General features: G+C 41.1%; 1 long non-coding RNA gene across 2 annotated transcripts; it reads right to left on the bottom strand.

Moving 5' to 3' along the window:
- Nucleotides 1–11158: 11158 nt before the first annotated feature.
- Nucleotides 11159–11894, bottom strand: LOC307160774. Of its 2 annotated transcripts, none has more exons than XR_013821630.1 (3): nucleotides 11703–11894; nucleotides 11266–11612; nucleotides 11159–11175 (listed from the first exon to the last, which is right to left on the bottom strand). It is a non-coding gene; the product is annotated as an uncharacterized lncRNA (long non-coding RNA). The 2 variants fall into 2 exon arrangements; XR_013821631.1 differs by lacking the exon at nucleotides 11703–11894 and having other exon boundaries at nucleotides 11266–11344; nucleotides 11435–11696.
- Between the last annotated feature and the right edge of the window lie 2403 nt (nucleotides 11895–14297).

Here is a 14297-nt window from a genome sequence, read left to right as displayed (position 1 = left end):
CAAGAGAATGCCTTAGCATTATTCGTTTCCTGATAAGGCTGTGGATTTATGCATTGGAGTCACCACAGGGTTTCTTGGCCATTTGGTCTTAAGTTTGGGGAACAAAGAGAAATCTTTTCCTGCTGTCCTGGCATCGCTGGTATGAGATTAGACAGACACGTAAAGGGAAAGGGGGGTGACATCTCCTTTAGCCATCTCGGCACCAAGACTGTGTTTTATGACTTACTAATGGTTCGATGGGGAATCGTTCCAAACTGTGGAATACGGTGTTGGGTTCATTTAATGAAATGGACTGTTCAAGGATAATCCTACATTCTGAATTCACCGCAGGTACACCTAGGACTGTGGATTGATTTGAGATCTGATGTAGTGTATGTAGTGCTTCCTCCTGTTTTTGATAGAGGTTTGTACAGCTATTACAATCTTTCTTTAGCATTTTAATGTTCTGTAAGACAGAGCTGTTGTTTATTTTATACCAACAATATTGTCTAAGCAATTCAGTGTCCATCACAATCACTCATTCTGTATTTTTTTTCCTCCCATCATGAGACTTGTCTCATCTGTTGTATACTGGAGCAGATGGAGTCTGGTGATGTATAGTTCTGTGTGCACTGCTTTGCTGTGCTGAGGGGAGCACCATTAGTGCCTCCTGCCTCTCCCATCTGTCATTGTGGACAGGATGGTTTGATTGACAGCTACACTTTTTTACTCTAGTGCTGCTGAGAGTGGGGCTGTATTAAGACATCTATCCTGAAGCAATCAAATTTCAGGACATGCAGAGCCTGGATTTAATGCACCACCAGAAGGGGGTAAGATACTCTCTTCAGAAGAGCAGAGACCTATTTCAAATAGATGCCTTTTATTTCATTCAGTTTGAAATTGTGTGACATCGACATATCTCAGAAAGGACTGCAATTTTTCCAGAATCAATTTTTCCTGTGTCCACTTTTAGACACACATGAGCATGATAGGACCCCATCAGGTATTTTTTGCTAAATGTTCTCTTAGCTGGAAGGATGGACAGCGAAAAACACAGGGTGAGTGCCAGAAATGGTCAGACTCCATTTTAAACTTTTCTCTGGCATTGATGAGGTGGAAGCCAGACAATTCCCAAAGTCATGATGGCTAAACCGCAATTTTAGACCTAAGATCTGTGATTGCCTATCCTTGTAGCAAGTCTCTGTCTGAACAAATAAAGATCTCAGAGGGCTTGACTGTTTCATGAGTCACATTTCACCTGTTGAGCTTCGATGATGATTAATTCCCACTATACAAAGTATTGTACAGTAAAAAGGTTATTACATTTAAGACAAATTTGATCGTCTTACAATGTGATCATGTAGAGCTTGATATATATATATATATATATGTGTGTGTGTGTGTGTGTGTGTGTGTGTGTGTGTGTGTGTGTGTGTGTGTGTGTGTGTGTATTCAAATTTGGATTAATTTGAATTTTCACAAAATAAATATTAAAATGGTTTGCTTATCATCATTGTTTTAATCCTAATAATTTGTTAATATCATAGATTTTCTTATTTTAGGATTATAAATCTGGGTCTGAGACCAAGGTAAAGCAATAAAATCTATGCATAGAATGATATAGAGGTGAATGGATGACACATGCTCTCTTATAATAAGTTCTTCTTCTTCTTTTTCAATATATTTTTCAAAATACAGTTGTTGTTTTGTAAAAAAATAAATAAAGTGCAAACCATTATTTAATCTTTAGTCTTTGTATTCAACACTTGGAGGCCTTCACCTGTGTGCTCATTCAGGCTGTTCCCCAACTCCACTTGCCATTTTATTGCTCAGAATAAAATGCTGTACTACACTAACTACAGTTGCATATTGCAATCTTTACAATTACCTAGTCAGGCATAAGCAGATATGTCACTAATGGGATGATAGTCCCAGTGGCGTTACTAGAATTGTATACATGAAGTGGGCAGGGGGTGGCAAAGGCTACTTCACGGGGTCCATAGACCATGAAAGAAAATTTGTGTGCATCAAAAAACATGAATAAATCATATGATTGCTGATTAGAGGTTTAAGTGTGTGGTCCAAAAGGGATACTTCACATTACCCCACATTAGCTAAACCCTCTAAGTTTGACACTGCATGTATTACTAGCACAGATGTAAACAATGTCTGCTAGGCTAAGTTTGGAAGTCTTATTTTTCTTATCTGATTACCTGTCTGTATGTTAATGGAGCAATCTAACGTTAACTTACACAGTGTCTCAAATTCATAAATATTCATATCTTGCAGCTAAAGTTAATATTCTCTTAAAATACCATAACAATGTGCTGCACTGCCATACGTCAAAATGCTTATTTTAACAAGAGATAAAATTAAATTTCAATCACCATCGAACTACCAAATTTTGGTGTTGTACCCAGGGTGGCCAATCAGAAATCTGGGGTGTCCAGTGCCACAATGGACACCCCACTGGCTCCGCCACTGTCCCAAGATAAACAGTGATTATCTGTTGGCTCTTTATTTATTTATATTTGGACAATTTCAGTGTGGACAAAGATTAACATTACACATGTATAAACAAGAACAACTGACGAGCTGCTTAAGGTAGTTTCAAAGTGTAGCAGACAGCATAATTTGTGGTCATTTTACTCTGCCTCAAAAGTACCAGTACATATGATCACACAATCTTCCTTCCCCTGTGTGTGCAAAGTTATAAAAATTACAAAAGTTACAAAACAATGACCACAAAAAATAGATCATTGCTAAGGTAACACACCACAAGCACTGTGGTAAAGGCAGGCTTTATTAACTAGCCTGGGCTGGAAATGCGCTTGAATACTAAAAGCTGTATTGGCAATTCACTACACGGACAGGGAATGCATTGGAGAAAAACAGTGGATGATGCTGTGGAACAATCAGCAAACAACAGTGTGAAAATAAAACTGAAATAATCATATCAATAATAAATACTTATTTATAGCTGCCTGCATTTGAAAACTGCTCTAAAGCACCCAATCAAAAGTTGATCATTTTCCAAATAGATAGTATAAAATAGTATAAAATAATTTAATAAAAATATCAATTATAAATATAGCTGCAAGCAGCAATTATCGGGGCCAAGCGCAAGAAGATGATAAGACATGCCAACATGTCTTGGAATGTCAGACCAACTGCAACAATGAGCAATTAAAGACATTTAAAGATGATTTTAGGCAAAATGGGTGAAAAAATCATCAGTCACTCATAATATGATTTAATGGTTTGTCACTGTGACGTCCTTGTTGGTCCTTCCTTGTTTTGTATGTGTGCGTGTGTTTTGTGTGATTATTGTTTGCAGGTGAATGGCTGATTGCGGCGTGATTGGGAGCACCGGTGCGCAGGTTCTTCGTGCTCTTCAAAAGCTGTTGGGTTCTTTTGGCAGGGGGGCTTCTGCTCTGGTTCGGCGTGGAACCTGGTGGGGGTTCCTGGTGTTTTCACGTCGTTATCGATGGCTGTGGACGGCCGAATTTCGGCTTAAGTCTAATAGTGTGAAATAAAGCGCAGCTTTGAGCAAATTAAATGCATTCGTTCCCTCCTTATTTGTGGTGATTCTTTAGAATCGTAACAAATGGGGGCTCGTCCGAAATCTTTATTAGGTGTTTTTTTTTTTTTTCTTGTTCTTCGTTAAGTTTGGTAAGTAGACAACAGTTGTTGATTTGTTTTTTGGAGGTGTATTGATTGGGATTGGTTTTGTCGAGATTATTTGATATTTCTAATTTGTGTGTTCCTTGTTATAATATGGTTTGGTTAGTGGATTGGGGAATTTATTTAGTTTTGTTAAAATTAGTAGGAGAGACGAGTGCATTTATTTTTGAGTATTATCTTTTTGTCCACAGCTGTATGGGATTTAGTGGGAGGCCTGGGGACTGACTTCACTGTTAGGATTTAGTGGCATTTCCTTTCGGGGTATGTCTGTTTTTTTTTTTAGTTTGTTATTTTTGGGCAGATCAGTGGTTAGAGCATAGTCTCGGGAGCACGCCGAGGTTGGAGGGAATCGCCGATTTAATTGGTTGTTCTGCTCGACTTGCGGTATCAGGTGCATAAAAACCCGCCACTGTATGCTTGAAGTTTAGGGTCTACTTAGTTTTTTTTTTTTTTTAGGGAGGGTGTGAAGTTGGATCTCCAGGGCACTTTTTTTGTGGTTGTGGAAGTACAGGAAATGTCTTTTTTTTTTTTTAAAGAGTTTTTTTGTATGGAATTATTGATTTTAAGTAATCAATAAATATGACATCTATTGAAATAAGTGGATTTATTGAAAGTCCCTCTGAGCAGGGTTTAAATTTATTAACGAAAGATCAGTTGATTGAAGTTGCAGCGCATTATGATATTAGTCTTTCCACGAATGATAAAAAATTAAAAGAGAGTATTCGAACGGTTTTAAAAAGTGCACTTATAAATGAAGGATTTATGTCGTCTGTAGCGGGGTTGGTAGAGTCACCGGTAATTATGCCCGTTTCTGTAACGCTGTCTTTTGATCAACAAAAAGAATTAGTTCTTCTCCAAATGGAACAGCGTAAAATGGAGTTTCAGATGGAAATTGAGAAAAGAAAACTAGAACAGGAGACCGTGTTTGCACAGCAGGTCTTAGAAGGAAGAAAATTAGACCTGGAACAACAGCGTCTTGACCTTATGAAAGCAGGTAAGGGAAGAACGTGGCGTGAGAGTGATGAAGGGGAGGAAAGTGGGCTGCTTTCTTCTAATTTTAATGTGGCAGCAAATTTGCGGCTTATGCCCTTGTTTGATGAGGAAGATGTAGATACTTTTTTTGTATTATTTGAACGTGTTGCGGACAAACAAAAATGGCCTGAGTCAGAACGCACCCTGATGTTGCAATGTGTTCTGATGGGTAAGGCGCAGAGAGCTTATTCTGCTTTAAGCTGGTCGGATTGTCAGAGTTATGAGAAGGTTAAAAGTGCGGTTCTTAAAGCTTATGAAATGGTTCCGGAGGCATATCGCCAGAAATTTCGTGGGTTAAGGAAACGTTTTGTTCAAACACACGTTGAATTGGCACGTGAATTAGGATTGTGTTTTACACGTTGGTGTAATGCATCTGGGGTGGAGTCTTATGAGGAGCTTATGGATTTGCTTGTTTTGGAGCAGTTTAAGAACACGCTACCGAGTCAAACGGCTATTTATATTGCAGAGCGTAAGGTGTCTACAGCGGCTGAAGCAGCAGTTTTAGCAGATGAATATGAGTTGATACACAGGTCCTGCTTTGATGTTGGCCGTTTGGAAAATGAATGTACTGGGAAAAAGTTACCATCGTCGAATCAGTCTTTAAATATGTCTATATCCTCAGGTTCTGGGGATACGAGATTGGTTGGTAAACCTGATTTGGTTTTAATTTGCAACTATTGTCTCGATCATGGTCACTGGAAAAAAGATTGCCCTGTACTGAAAGCGAAAGATCAAAGCCGCTATAGTGTGGCCAAGCCGTCGGCATTAGCGGCTGTACTACCCATAATTGATGGAAGAAGATGATAAGACATGCCAACATGTCTTGGAATGTCAGACCAACTGCAACAATGAGCAATTAAAGACATTTAAAGATGATTTTAGGCAAAATGGGTGAAAAAATCATCAGTCACTCATAATATGATTTAATGGTTTGTCACTGTGACGTCCTTGTTGGTCCTTCCTTGTTTTGTATGTGTGCGTGTGTTTTGTGTGATTATTGTTTGCAGGTGAATGGCTGATTGCGGCGTGATTGGGAGCACCGGTGCGCAGGTTCTTCGTGCTCTTCAAAAGCTGTTGGGTTCTTTTGGCAGGGGGGCTTCTGCTCTGGTTCGGCGTGGAACCTGGTGGGGGTTCCTGGTGTTTTCACGTCGTTATCGATGGCTGTGGACGGCCGAATTTCGGCTTAAGTCTAATAGTGTGAAATAAAGCGCAGCTTTGAGCAAATTAAATGCATTCGTTCCCTCCTTATTTGTGGTGATTCTTTAGAATCGTAACAAATGGGGGCTCGTCCGAAATCTTTATTAGGTGTTTTTTTTTTTTTTCTTGTTCTTCGTTAAGTTTGGTAAGTAGACAACAGTTGTTGATTTGTTTTTTGGAGGTGTATTGATTGGGATTGGTTTTGTCGAGATTATTTGATATTTCTAATTTGTGTGTTCCTTGTTATAATATGGTTTGGTTAGTGGATTGGGGAATTTATTTAGTTTTGTTAAAATTAGTAGGAGAGACGAGTGCATTTATTTTTGAGTATTATCTTTTTGTCCACAGCTGTATGGGATTTAGTGGGAGGCCTGGGGACTGACTTCACTGTTAGGATTTAGTGGCATTTCCTTTCGGGGTATGTCTGTTTTTTTTTTTAGTTTGTTATTTTTGGGCAGATCAGTGGTTAGAGCATAGTCTCGGGAGCACGCCGAGGTTGGAGGGAATCGCCGATTTAATTGGTTGTTCTGCTCGACTTGCGGTATCAGGTGCATAAAAACCCGCCACTGTATGCTTGAAGTTTAGGGTCTACTTAGTTTTTTTTTTTTTTTAGGGAGGGTGTGAAGTTGGATCTCCAGGGCACTTTTTTTGTGGTTGTGGAATTTTCTTCTAATTTTAATGTGGCAGCAAATTTGCGGCTTATGCCCTTGTTTGATGAGGAAGATGTAGATACTTTTTTTGTATTATTTGAACGTGTTGCGGACAAACAAAAATGGCCTGAGTCAGAACGCACCCTGATGTTGCAATGTGTTCTGATGGGTAAGGCGCAGAGAGCTTATTCTGCTTTAAGCTGGTCGGATTGTCAGAGTTATGAGAAGGTGTACTTTAAGAATTGCGGTTCTTAAAGCTTATGAAATGGTTCCGGAGGCATATCGCCAGAAATTTCGTGGGTTAAGGAAACGTTTTGTTCAAACACACGTTGAATTGGCACGTGAATTAGGATTGTGTTTTACACGTTGGTGTAATGCATCTGGGGTGGAGTCTTATGAGGAGCTTATGGATTTGCTTGTTTTGGAGCAGTTTAAGAACACGCTACCGAGTCAAACGGCTATTTATATTGCAGAGCGTAAGGTGTCTACAGCGGCTGAAGCAGCAGTTTTAGCAGATGAATATGAGTTGATACACAGGTCCTGCTTTGATGTTGGCCGTTTGGAAAATGAATGTACTGGGAAAAAGTTACCATCGTCGAATCAGTCTTTAAATATGTCTATATCCTCAGGTTCTGGGGATACGAGATTGGTTGGTAAACCTGATTTGGTTTTAATTTGCAACTATTGTCTCGATCATGGTCACTGGAAAAAAGATTGCCCTGTACTGAAAGCGAAAGATCAAAGCCGCTATAGTGTGGCCAAGCCGTCGGCATTAGCGGCTGTACTACCCATAATTGATGGCTTGGTTCCTTCTTGTCTTACGTCAGGTGTTGAAGAAATTGGCAAAATGGTTTGTTCAAATTCAAATTTTTCACCGTTTGTTTTTGATGGTTTTGTATCTCTATTGCAGGGTGAGAAAATTCCGGTGAAAATTTTGCGAGACACTGGCTCTTCTGCTTCATTTATTCTGGGATCGGTACTGCCTTTCTCAAGTGGAACATTTACTGGTGATTCACTGTTGATTCGTGGAATAGGTATGACTGAAATGTCTGTACCTTTACATAGGGTTGTTTTGTATTCCCATTTAATTCAAGGCGAAGTTGAATTGGGTGTGAGATCAGCTCTCCCAGTACAAGGAATTTCAGTGATTCTGGGTAACAATCTGGCTGGGGGGCGGGTTTGGAGTAATGTGTCCTTACCTTTGGTTGTTTCATCTAAACCTGTTTCTTCTGGGGATATTGAGGAGAGTGTGCAGAGTTTATCTGATGGTTTTTCAGCATGTGGGGTTGCGCGTGCTGCTAGTCGAACGGTTGCAACTACAAAAAGTGGCGAACCGCCTTTGGCGGAGGAAGGCTCTTGGCCACGTACTCTTCTCTATGTGTCTCAGGGTGAGTTGATTAAGGAACATAAGGCAGATTATGTGCGGGAGGAATGGGTATCGTCCCATAAAATCGAATCGGTTGCTTTGTCCGCGGATCAGGGCTCATCACAGGATGAGTTACCTTTGACGGATTGTGAGGAGGTCTTGGAACCGGAAGACTGCTTTATATGTCCTCGGTTAAGTAATTCGGAAACTTTGAGAAATTTGCCAGTGTTCCTTGAACATCTTCCCATTGAAAAGTGTCGTGAATTGGCTGAGTTAATTTGGGAGTATTCTACCTTGTTTTTTGATAAAATTCTTGTCATATCAGCTGAACTATTCTCTTCTCTATCCTCTTATGTTTTTGATAACCCTTCAGAATCCACATCAGAGGTTGATGCGCTGGGCATTGTTTCTACAACCTTATAACTTGCCATATAAAAGGAACCGAAAATGTTTTGGCGGACGCATTTTCCCAGGCACCTGTGTCTTGAGAGTTAATGTATTACTCTGTCTTGTGTTTATTATTGTGCTCTTGTCTAGGTTCCAGGTTGGGGAATGTTGATGGTACGGAAGCGAAGGAGAAGTGTTCTGATACAGGATCAGAGTGACCTCAATATGCTTGGATACATAGAAGTTCCTAAGTACAGAGTTTTTTTTAAGGGGGAAGGTGTGACGTCCTTGTTGGTCCTTCCTTGTTTTGTATGTGTGCGTGTGTTTTGTGTGATTATTGTTTGCAGGTGAATGGCTGATTGCGGCGTGATTGGGAGCACCGGTGCGCAGGTTCTTCGTGCTCTTCAAAAGCTGTTGGGTTCTTTTGGCAGGGGGGCTTCTGCTCTGGTTCGGCGTGGAACCTGGTGGGGGTTCCTGGTGTTTTCACGTCGTTATCGATGGCTGTGGACGGCCGAATTTCGGCTTAAGTCTAATAGTGTGAAATAAAGCGCAGCTTTGAGCAAATTAAATGCATTCGTTCCCTCCTTATTTGTGGTGATTCTTTAGAATCGTAACAGTCACGTTTGACCAATAGGTGGCGCAGTTACAAAATTGATGTGGTGTGGTCAGAGTGAGGGGGCAATGCCACATGAAAAGTTTGGTGTCAATATGTCAAGACATTGCAGAGATAAAGCCTGAATAGTCATTTTGGCTTCATGCCTCAACTTTGCTGCTGCGGTATACTAAAACAGTTTCATCTATCGACACGAAATCGATGAAACTAGCACTATGACCACCATTCTTTCTGGAAAATTGGATATTGTTGCACCCATTAGATTAAAAAAGATCAGAGAGAAAAGTAAAGCACCCTGGTACAACAATACTACGCATGTTCTAAAGAGAGAAACCCGTAGTTTGGAGCGTAGATGGAAGCAAACTAATTTGGAGGTCTTTAGAATCGCGTGGAAAGACAGTATGTCACGTTATAAAAAGGCCCTAAAATCAGCCAGGGCTGAGCACCTCCGCAAACTAATAGAAAACAACCAAAACAATCCTAGGTTTTTATTTAACAACGTGGCTAGACTAACAAATAAACAGATGTCACCTGAACAAAATATTCCGTTACAGTTTAATAGCAATGATTTCATGAAGTTCTTCACTGAGAAAATAGAAAACATCAGAACCACAATTGTAAACGTTCAGTCCTCAATCGCGCCTTATAATTCAGCCTCAACTATCACCCCACAAGAACAATTACAGTGCTTTACAACTATAGAACAAAAAGAGTTAAATAAACTTATCACTTCATCTAAAACAACAACATGTTTATTAGATCCTATACCCACTAAACTACTGAAAGAAGTGTTACCTGTAGTGGAAGAGCCTCTCCTCAATATTATTAACTCATCTTTATCTTTAGGTCATGTTCCAAGAACATTTAAATTGGCAGTTATAAAACCACTCATTAAGAAACCACAATTAGATCATAATAACCTAGCAAATTATAGACCCATTTCAAATCTTCCTTTTATGTCTAAAATACTAGAAAAAGTTGTATCCGCCCAACTGGGCTCTTTCTTGCAAGAAAATGACATCTATGAAAAGTTTCAGTCTGGATTCAGACCGCATCATAGCACTGAAACTGCGCTCGTTAAAATCACAAATGATTTACTATTAGCTTCTGACCAAGGCTGTATCTCAATACTAGTTTTACTTGATCTTAGTGCTGCGTTCGATACTATAGATCACACAATACTCTTAGATCGACTACAAAATTATACTGGTGTTCAAGGACAAGCATTAAGCTGGTTCAGATCATACTTATCTGACCGCTACCATTTTGTCTATTTAAATGGTGAAAAATCGATCATAACTCCAGTAAACTATGGAGTGCCGCAGGGATCTGTGTTAGGCCCTCTGTTATTCTCAATATATATGCTGCCACTTGGAAATATTATAAGAAAACATGGAATTAGTTTCCATTGTTATGCTGATGACACTCAAATCTATATTTCATCACGGCCAGATGAAAACGCTAAATTATCCAAATTGACAGAGTGTGTTAAAGATATAAAAGATTGGATGACGCGCAATTTTCTTTTATTAAATCCAGACAAGACAGAGGTACTAATCATCGGTTCAAAAAACCACCCACAAAACCTCTCACACTACAAATTTAACATAGTAGGATGTCCTGTTACTTTATCCTCCTCGAGACCCGTTACCACCCTTGGGGAGTCGGACAGAGGACAAGCAAGGATGACAAACAAACAGGACTTCAAAGAATCAGTATTTTATTAAGTATAAAAGTGGGTAAGAAAGTTCAAATGGGTGAGTTTTTCTGGGCAGGGTCGTTCCGTCCGACGAACCCACCAAAGGCCCACAGGATACAGTAAAGGGAAGTGCTCTGGTGAGTGGCTTCGCTGTCTTCCAGTGGAAGGGATGAGTCGAGGCTCACGACTGGGAGGAGGCTACTGCAGGACGGCTCAGGTGCGTGTTTCGGGTACGTACTCTTCTTCACAACGGGAAATGGACAGATGAGTATACAGGCACGTAATCTTCTTCTACAGGTGCCAGACAGAGAACTTACGGCTGGGGAGCTTCACTGCGCAGCAGACAGGTGAGTATACAGGCACGTAATCCTCTGCTTCTACAGGTGACAGACAGAGAACTTACGGCTGGGGAGCTTCACTGCAAAGCAGACAGGTGAGTATACAGGCACGTAATCCTCTTCTTCTACAGGTGACAGACAGAGAACTTACGGCTGGAGAAACTTCACTGCAAAGCAGTCAGGTGAACATTCAGGTATGCACTCCTCTTAAAGGGCTGGCAGACACAGAACTTGCGACAGAGAGACGTTACTGCAACGCAGACAGGTGAGTATACAAGCACGTAATCCTCTTCTTCAGTAATGGCAGACAGAGAACTTACGGCTGGAGGAACTTCACTGCAAAGCAGTCAGGTGAACATTCAGGTATGCACTCCTCTTAAAGGGCTGGCAGACACAGAGCTTGCGACAGGGAAACATTACTGCAAAACAGACAGGTGAATATACAGACACGTAATCCTCTTCTTCAGTAATGACAGACAGAGAACTTACGGCTGGAGGAACTTCACTGCAAAGCAGTCAGGTGAATATTCAGGTATGCACTCCTCTTAAAGGGCTGACAGACACAGAGCTTACGACAGGGAGACGTTAGGCTGGAGGAACTTCACTGCAAAGCAGTCAGGTGAATATTCAGGTATGCACTCCTCTTAAAGGGCTGGCAGACACAGAGCTTGTGACAGGGAAACGTTACTGCAAAACAGACAGGTGAATATACAGACACGTAATCCTCTTCTTCAGTAATGACAGACAGAGAACTTACGGCTGGAGGAACTTCAATGCAAAGCAGTCAGGTGAATATTCAGGTATGCACTCCTCTTAAAGGGCTGGCAGACACAGAGCTTGTGACAGGGAGACGTTAGGCTGGAGGAACTTCACTGCAAAGCAGTCAGGTGAATATTCAGGTATGCACTCCTCTTAAAGGGCTGGCAGACACAGAGCTTGTGACAGGGAAACGTTACGTAATCCTCTTCTTCAGTAATGACAGACAGAGAACTTACGGCTGGAGGATTTTACTGCAAAGCAGTCAGTTAAGCATTCACCTACGTGTCTCTCTTCACAATGGGCTGACAGATAGTACACTCAAGTCTCTGTGGAGTACAACAGTATTAGCCTCTTCCCACGTCTTAGAACATGATAGAACACACAGGCGAGTAATAGACATCCAGCGGGGTTAAGTTCACACTTCACACATCAAAACAGTGCATCACATCCTTCATCACTGCAATTCAACACTCAGTGGGAAATACATATGGCTGTCGCCCATTTCCTGACCTGGCATTCTCATCAAGAAGTCCCATAGACAAGAGAGAGAAAGGGTGGAGATCGGTTGAACTACTCACAGTCTCTCACCAGCGATCTTACTGTACAAGGATTTCCTTCCTCCAGTTGAATCAGCGTGCTCTTCCTCCCACACTCACAGTCTCGCGTCCATTGCCAGCCCCACTTCCTCTTCTCCACCGCTCAAGCTTCCTCCAAGGTACTCAGTCCCCAAACACCACCCTCTTCGGCCCGTACTCTCTCCTTATATCCCACCCTAATGACAACGTGTCTCATCTTGCACAGCTGGCGGTGATTTTGGCTGATTACCCCGTTCACAGGGATTTTGCACTTACCCGGAACTAAGCCGGTGTTCTGTTGTTTTGGGTCCGGCGGGAGGCAAATCTCGGCGGACATTAGTTCCGCCTTGCACGGAAACTAAAGCTGGAACTTTTGTCACCTCGTGACATTATACTAGACTGCAACCTGTCTTTTGAAAATCATATTTCATATGTTACAAGAACAGCCTTTTTCCACCTTAGAAACATTGCTAAGCTACGTAACATGCTATCAGTTTCTGATGCAGAAAAGTTAGTTCATGCATTCATGACATCGAGACTAGATTACTGTAATGCTTTATTAGCCGGTTGTCCTGCATCCTCAATAAACAAGCTACAGTTAGTCCAAAATGCCGCCGCTAGAGTTCTTACTAGATCAAGAAAATATGATCATATAACACCAATTTTATCATCACTACATTGGTTACCTATAAAGTTCCGTATTAATTACAAGGTATTGCTACTGACTTATAAAGCCCTAAACGGCTTAGCTCCAGTCTATTTAACGGACCTTCTATTGCCCTATAATCCATCGCGCTCTTTAAGATCACTAAATTCGAGGCTTTTGGTCATACCTAGGATATATAGGTCCACCAAAGGAGGGAGAGCATTTTCACATTTAGCTCCAAAACTCTGGAATAGTCTTCCAGATACTGTTCGTTGCTCAGACTCGCTCTCCCAGTTTAAAACTAGATTAAAGACGCATCTCCTCAGCCAGGCATTCATATAATACTTTTAATCTTACAGTTAAATCCGACCTCTAGTTCATAGACGCCAGAGGAGAACTGGCCCCCGACTGAGCCCGGGTTCTCCCAAGGTTTTTTTTTTCTCCATCAGGTCACCTGATGGCGTTTTTTCGGTTCCTTGCCACTGTTGCCTTTGGCTTGCTCAGTTGGGGATATTTAATTTAATTAATCAATCAATCAACAATACTATTGATCAGCATTACCAAACGTGGACGTTTTCCACTAGAAACAAACATTGATGTATTATTTTAATTTAATACTGTGAAGCAGCTTTGATACAATCTGTATTGTGAAAAGCGCTATATAAATAAACTTGACTTGACTTGACTTGACTTGAAATCGATAACATTTTGTCGGCACGGTCTGGAGATGATATGATTCGATATTGGTGAAAATCGGACAAACGGTATAAGAGAAGTTAGAAAAAGTATGTTTTAAAAGAAAAAGATGGCAGACAGGAAGTTTGGCTGACTATGGCAAAATTGGTATCTATGTTTTCGGCATAACCCAAGGAATCTAGTAAGACCAGTGTCATCACAATAGGCATCTGTATTCAAAAGTTATTAGCATTTTCGGAAATGTTAACTTTTCTACCACAAGGTGACGCTTCCCAAAACTTTTTGAGTACCTTCAAGGCATAGTGCCGATGACTCATACCGAGTTCCCTTTCAGTCACTCACATTTGACATAGTCGACTGATTGGGATCACGCTTAGGGAGCCTGTCATCTTCGAGTATTAATAAAACGAGCCAATGCACAATGGCGTGCGAGATATGCATCTCACACTCCGCCCCGCAGCACGGGTATAAACACGGAAGGGGATGCACGCACCACTTGTCTTTCGCTTCGGAGCCAATCAGTCTTCATTTCGATGTCTCTGAAGAGTGTTATATTACAACGAGCGAGTGTGTCGGTGCTTCTTCAGGAAGTCTCTCCCGGTGCTGGTGATTCTACAGCGCGAGTGCAGCGGTGGTCGCAAGCTTTCTGAGCTCTCAACTGCTGTTTTAACAGCAT

Source organism: Squalius cephalus, assembly GCF_949319135.1.
Source record: "Squalius cephalus genome assembly, chromosome: 6".
Taxonomy (NCBI): domain Eukaryota; kingdom Metazoa; phylum Chordata; class Actinopteri; order Cypriniformes; family Leuciscidae; genus Squalius; species Squalius cephalus.
This window is presented reverse-complemented; position numbering and strand designations above follow the sequence as displayed.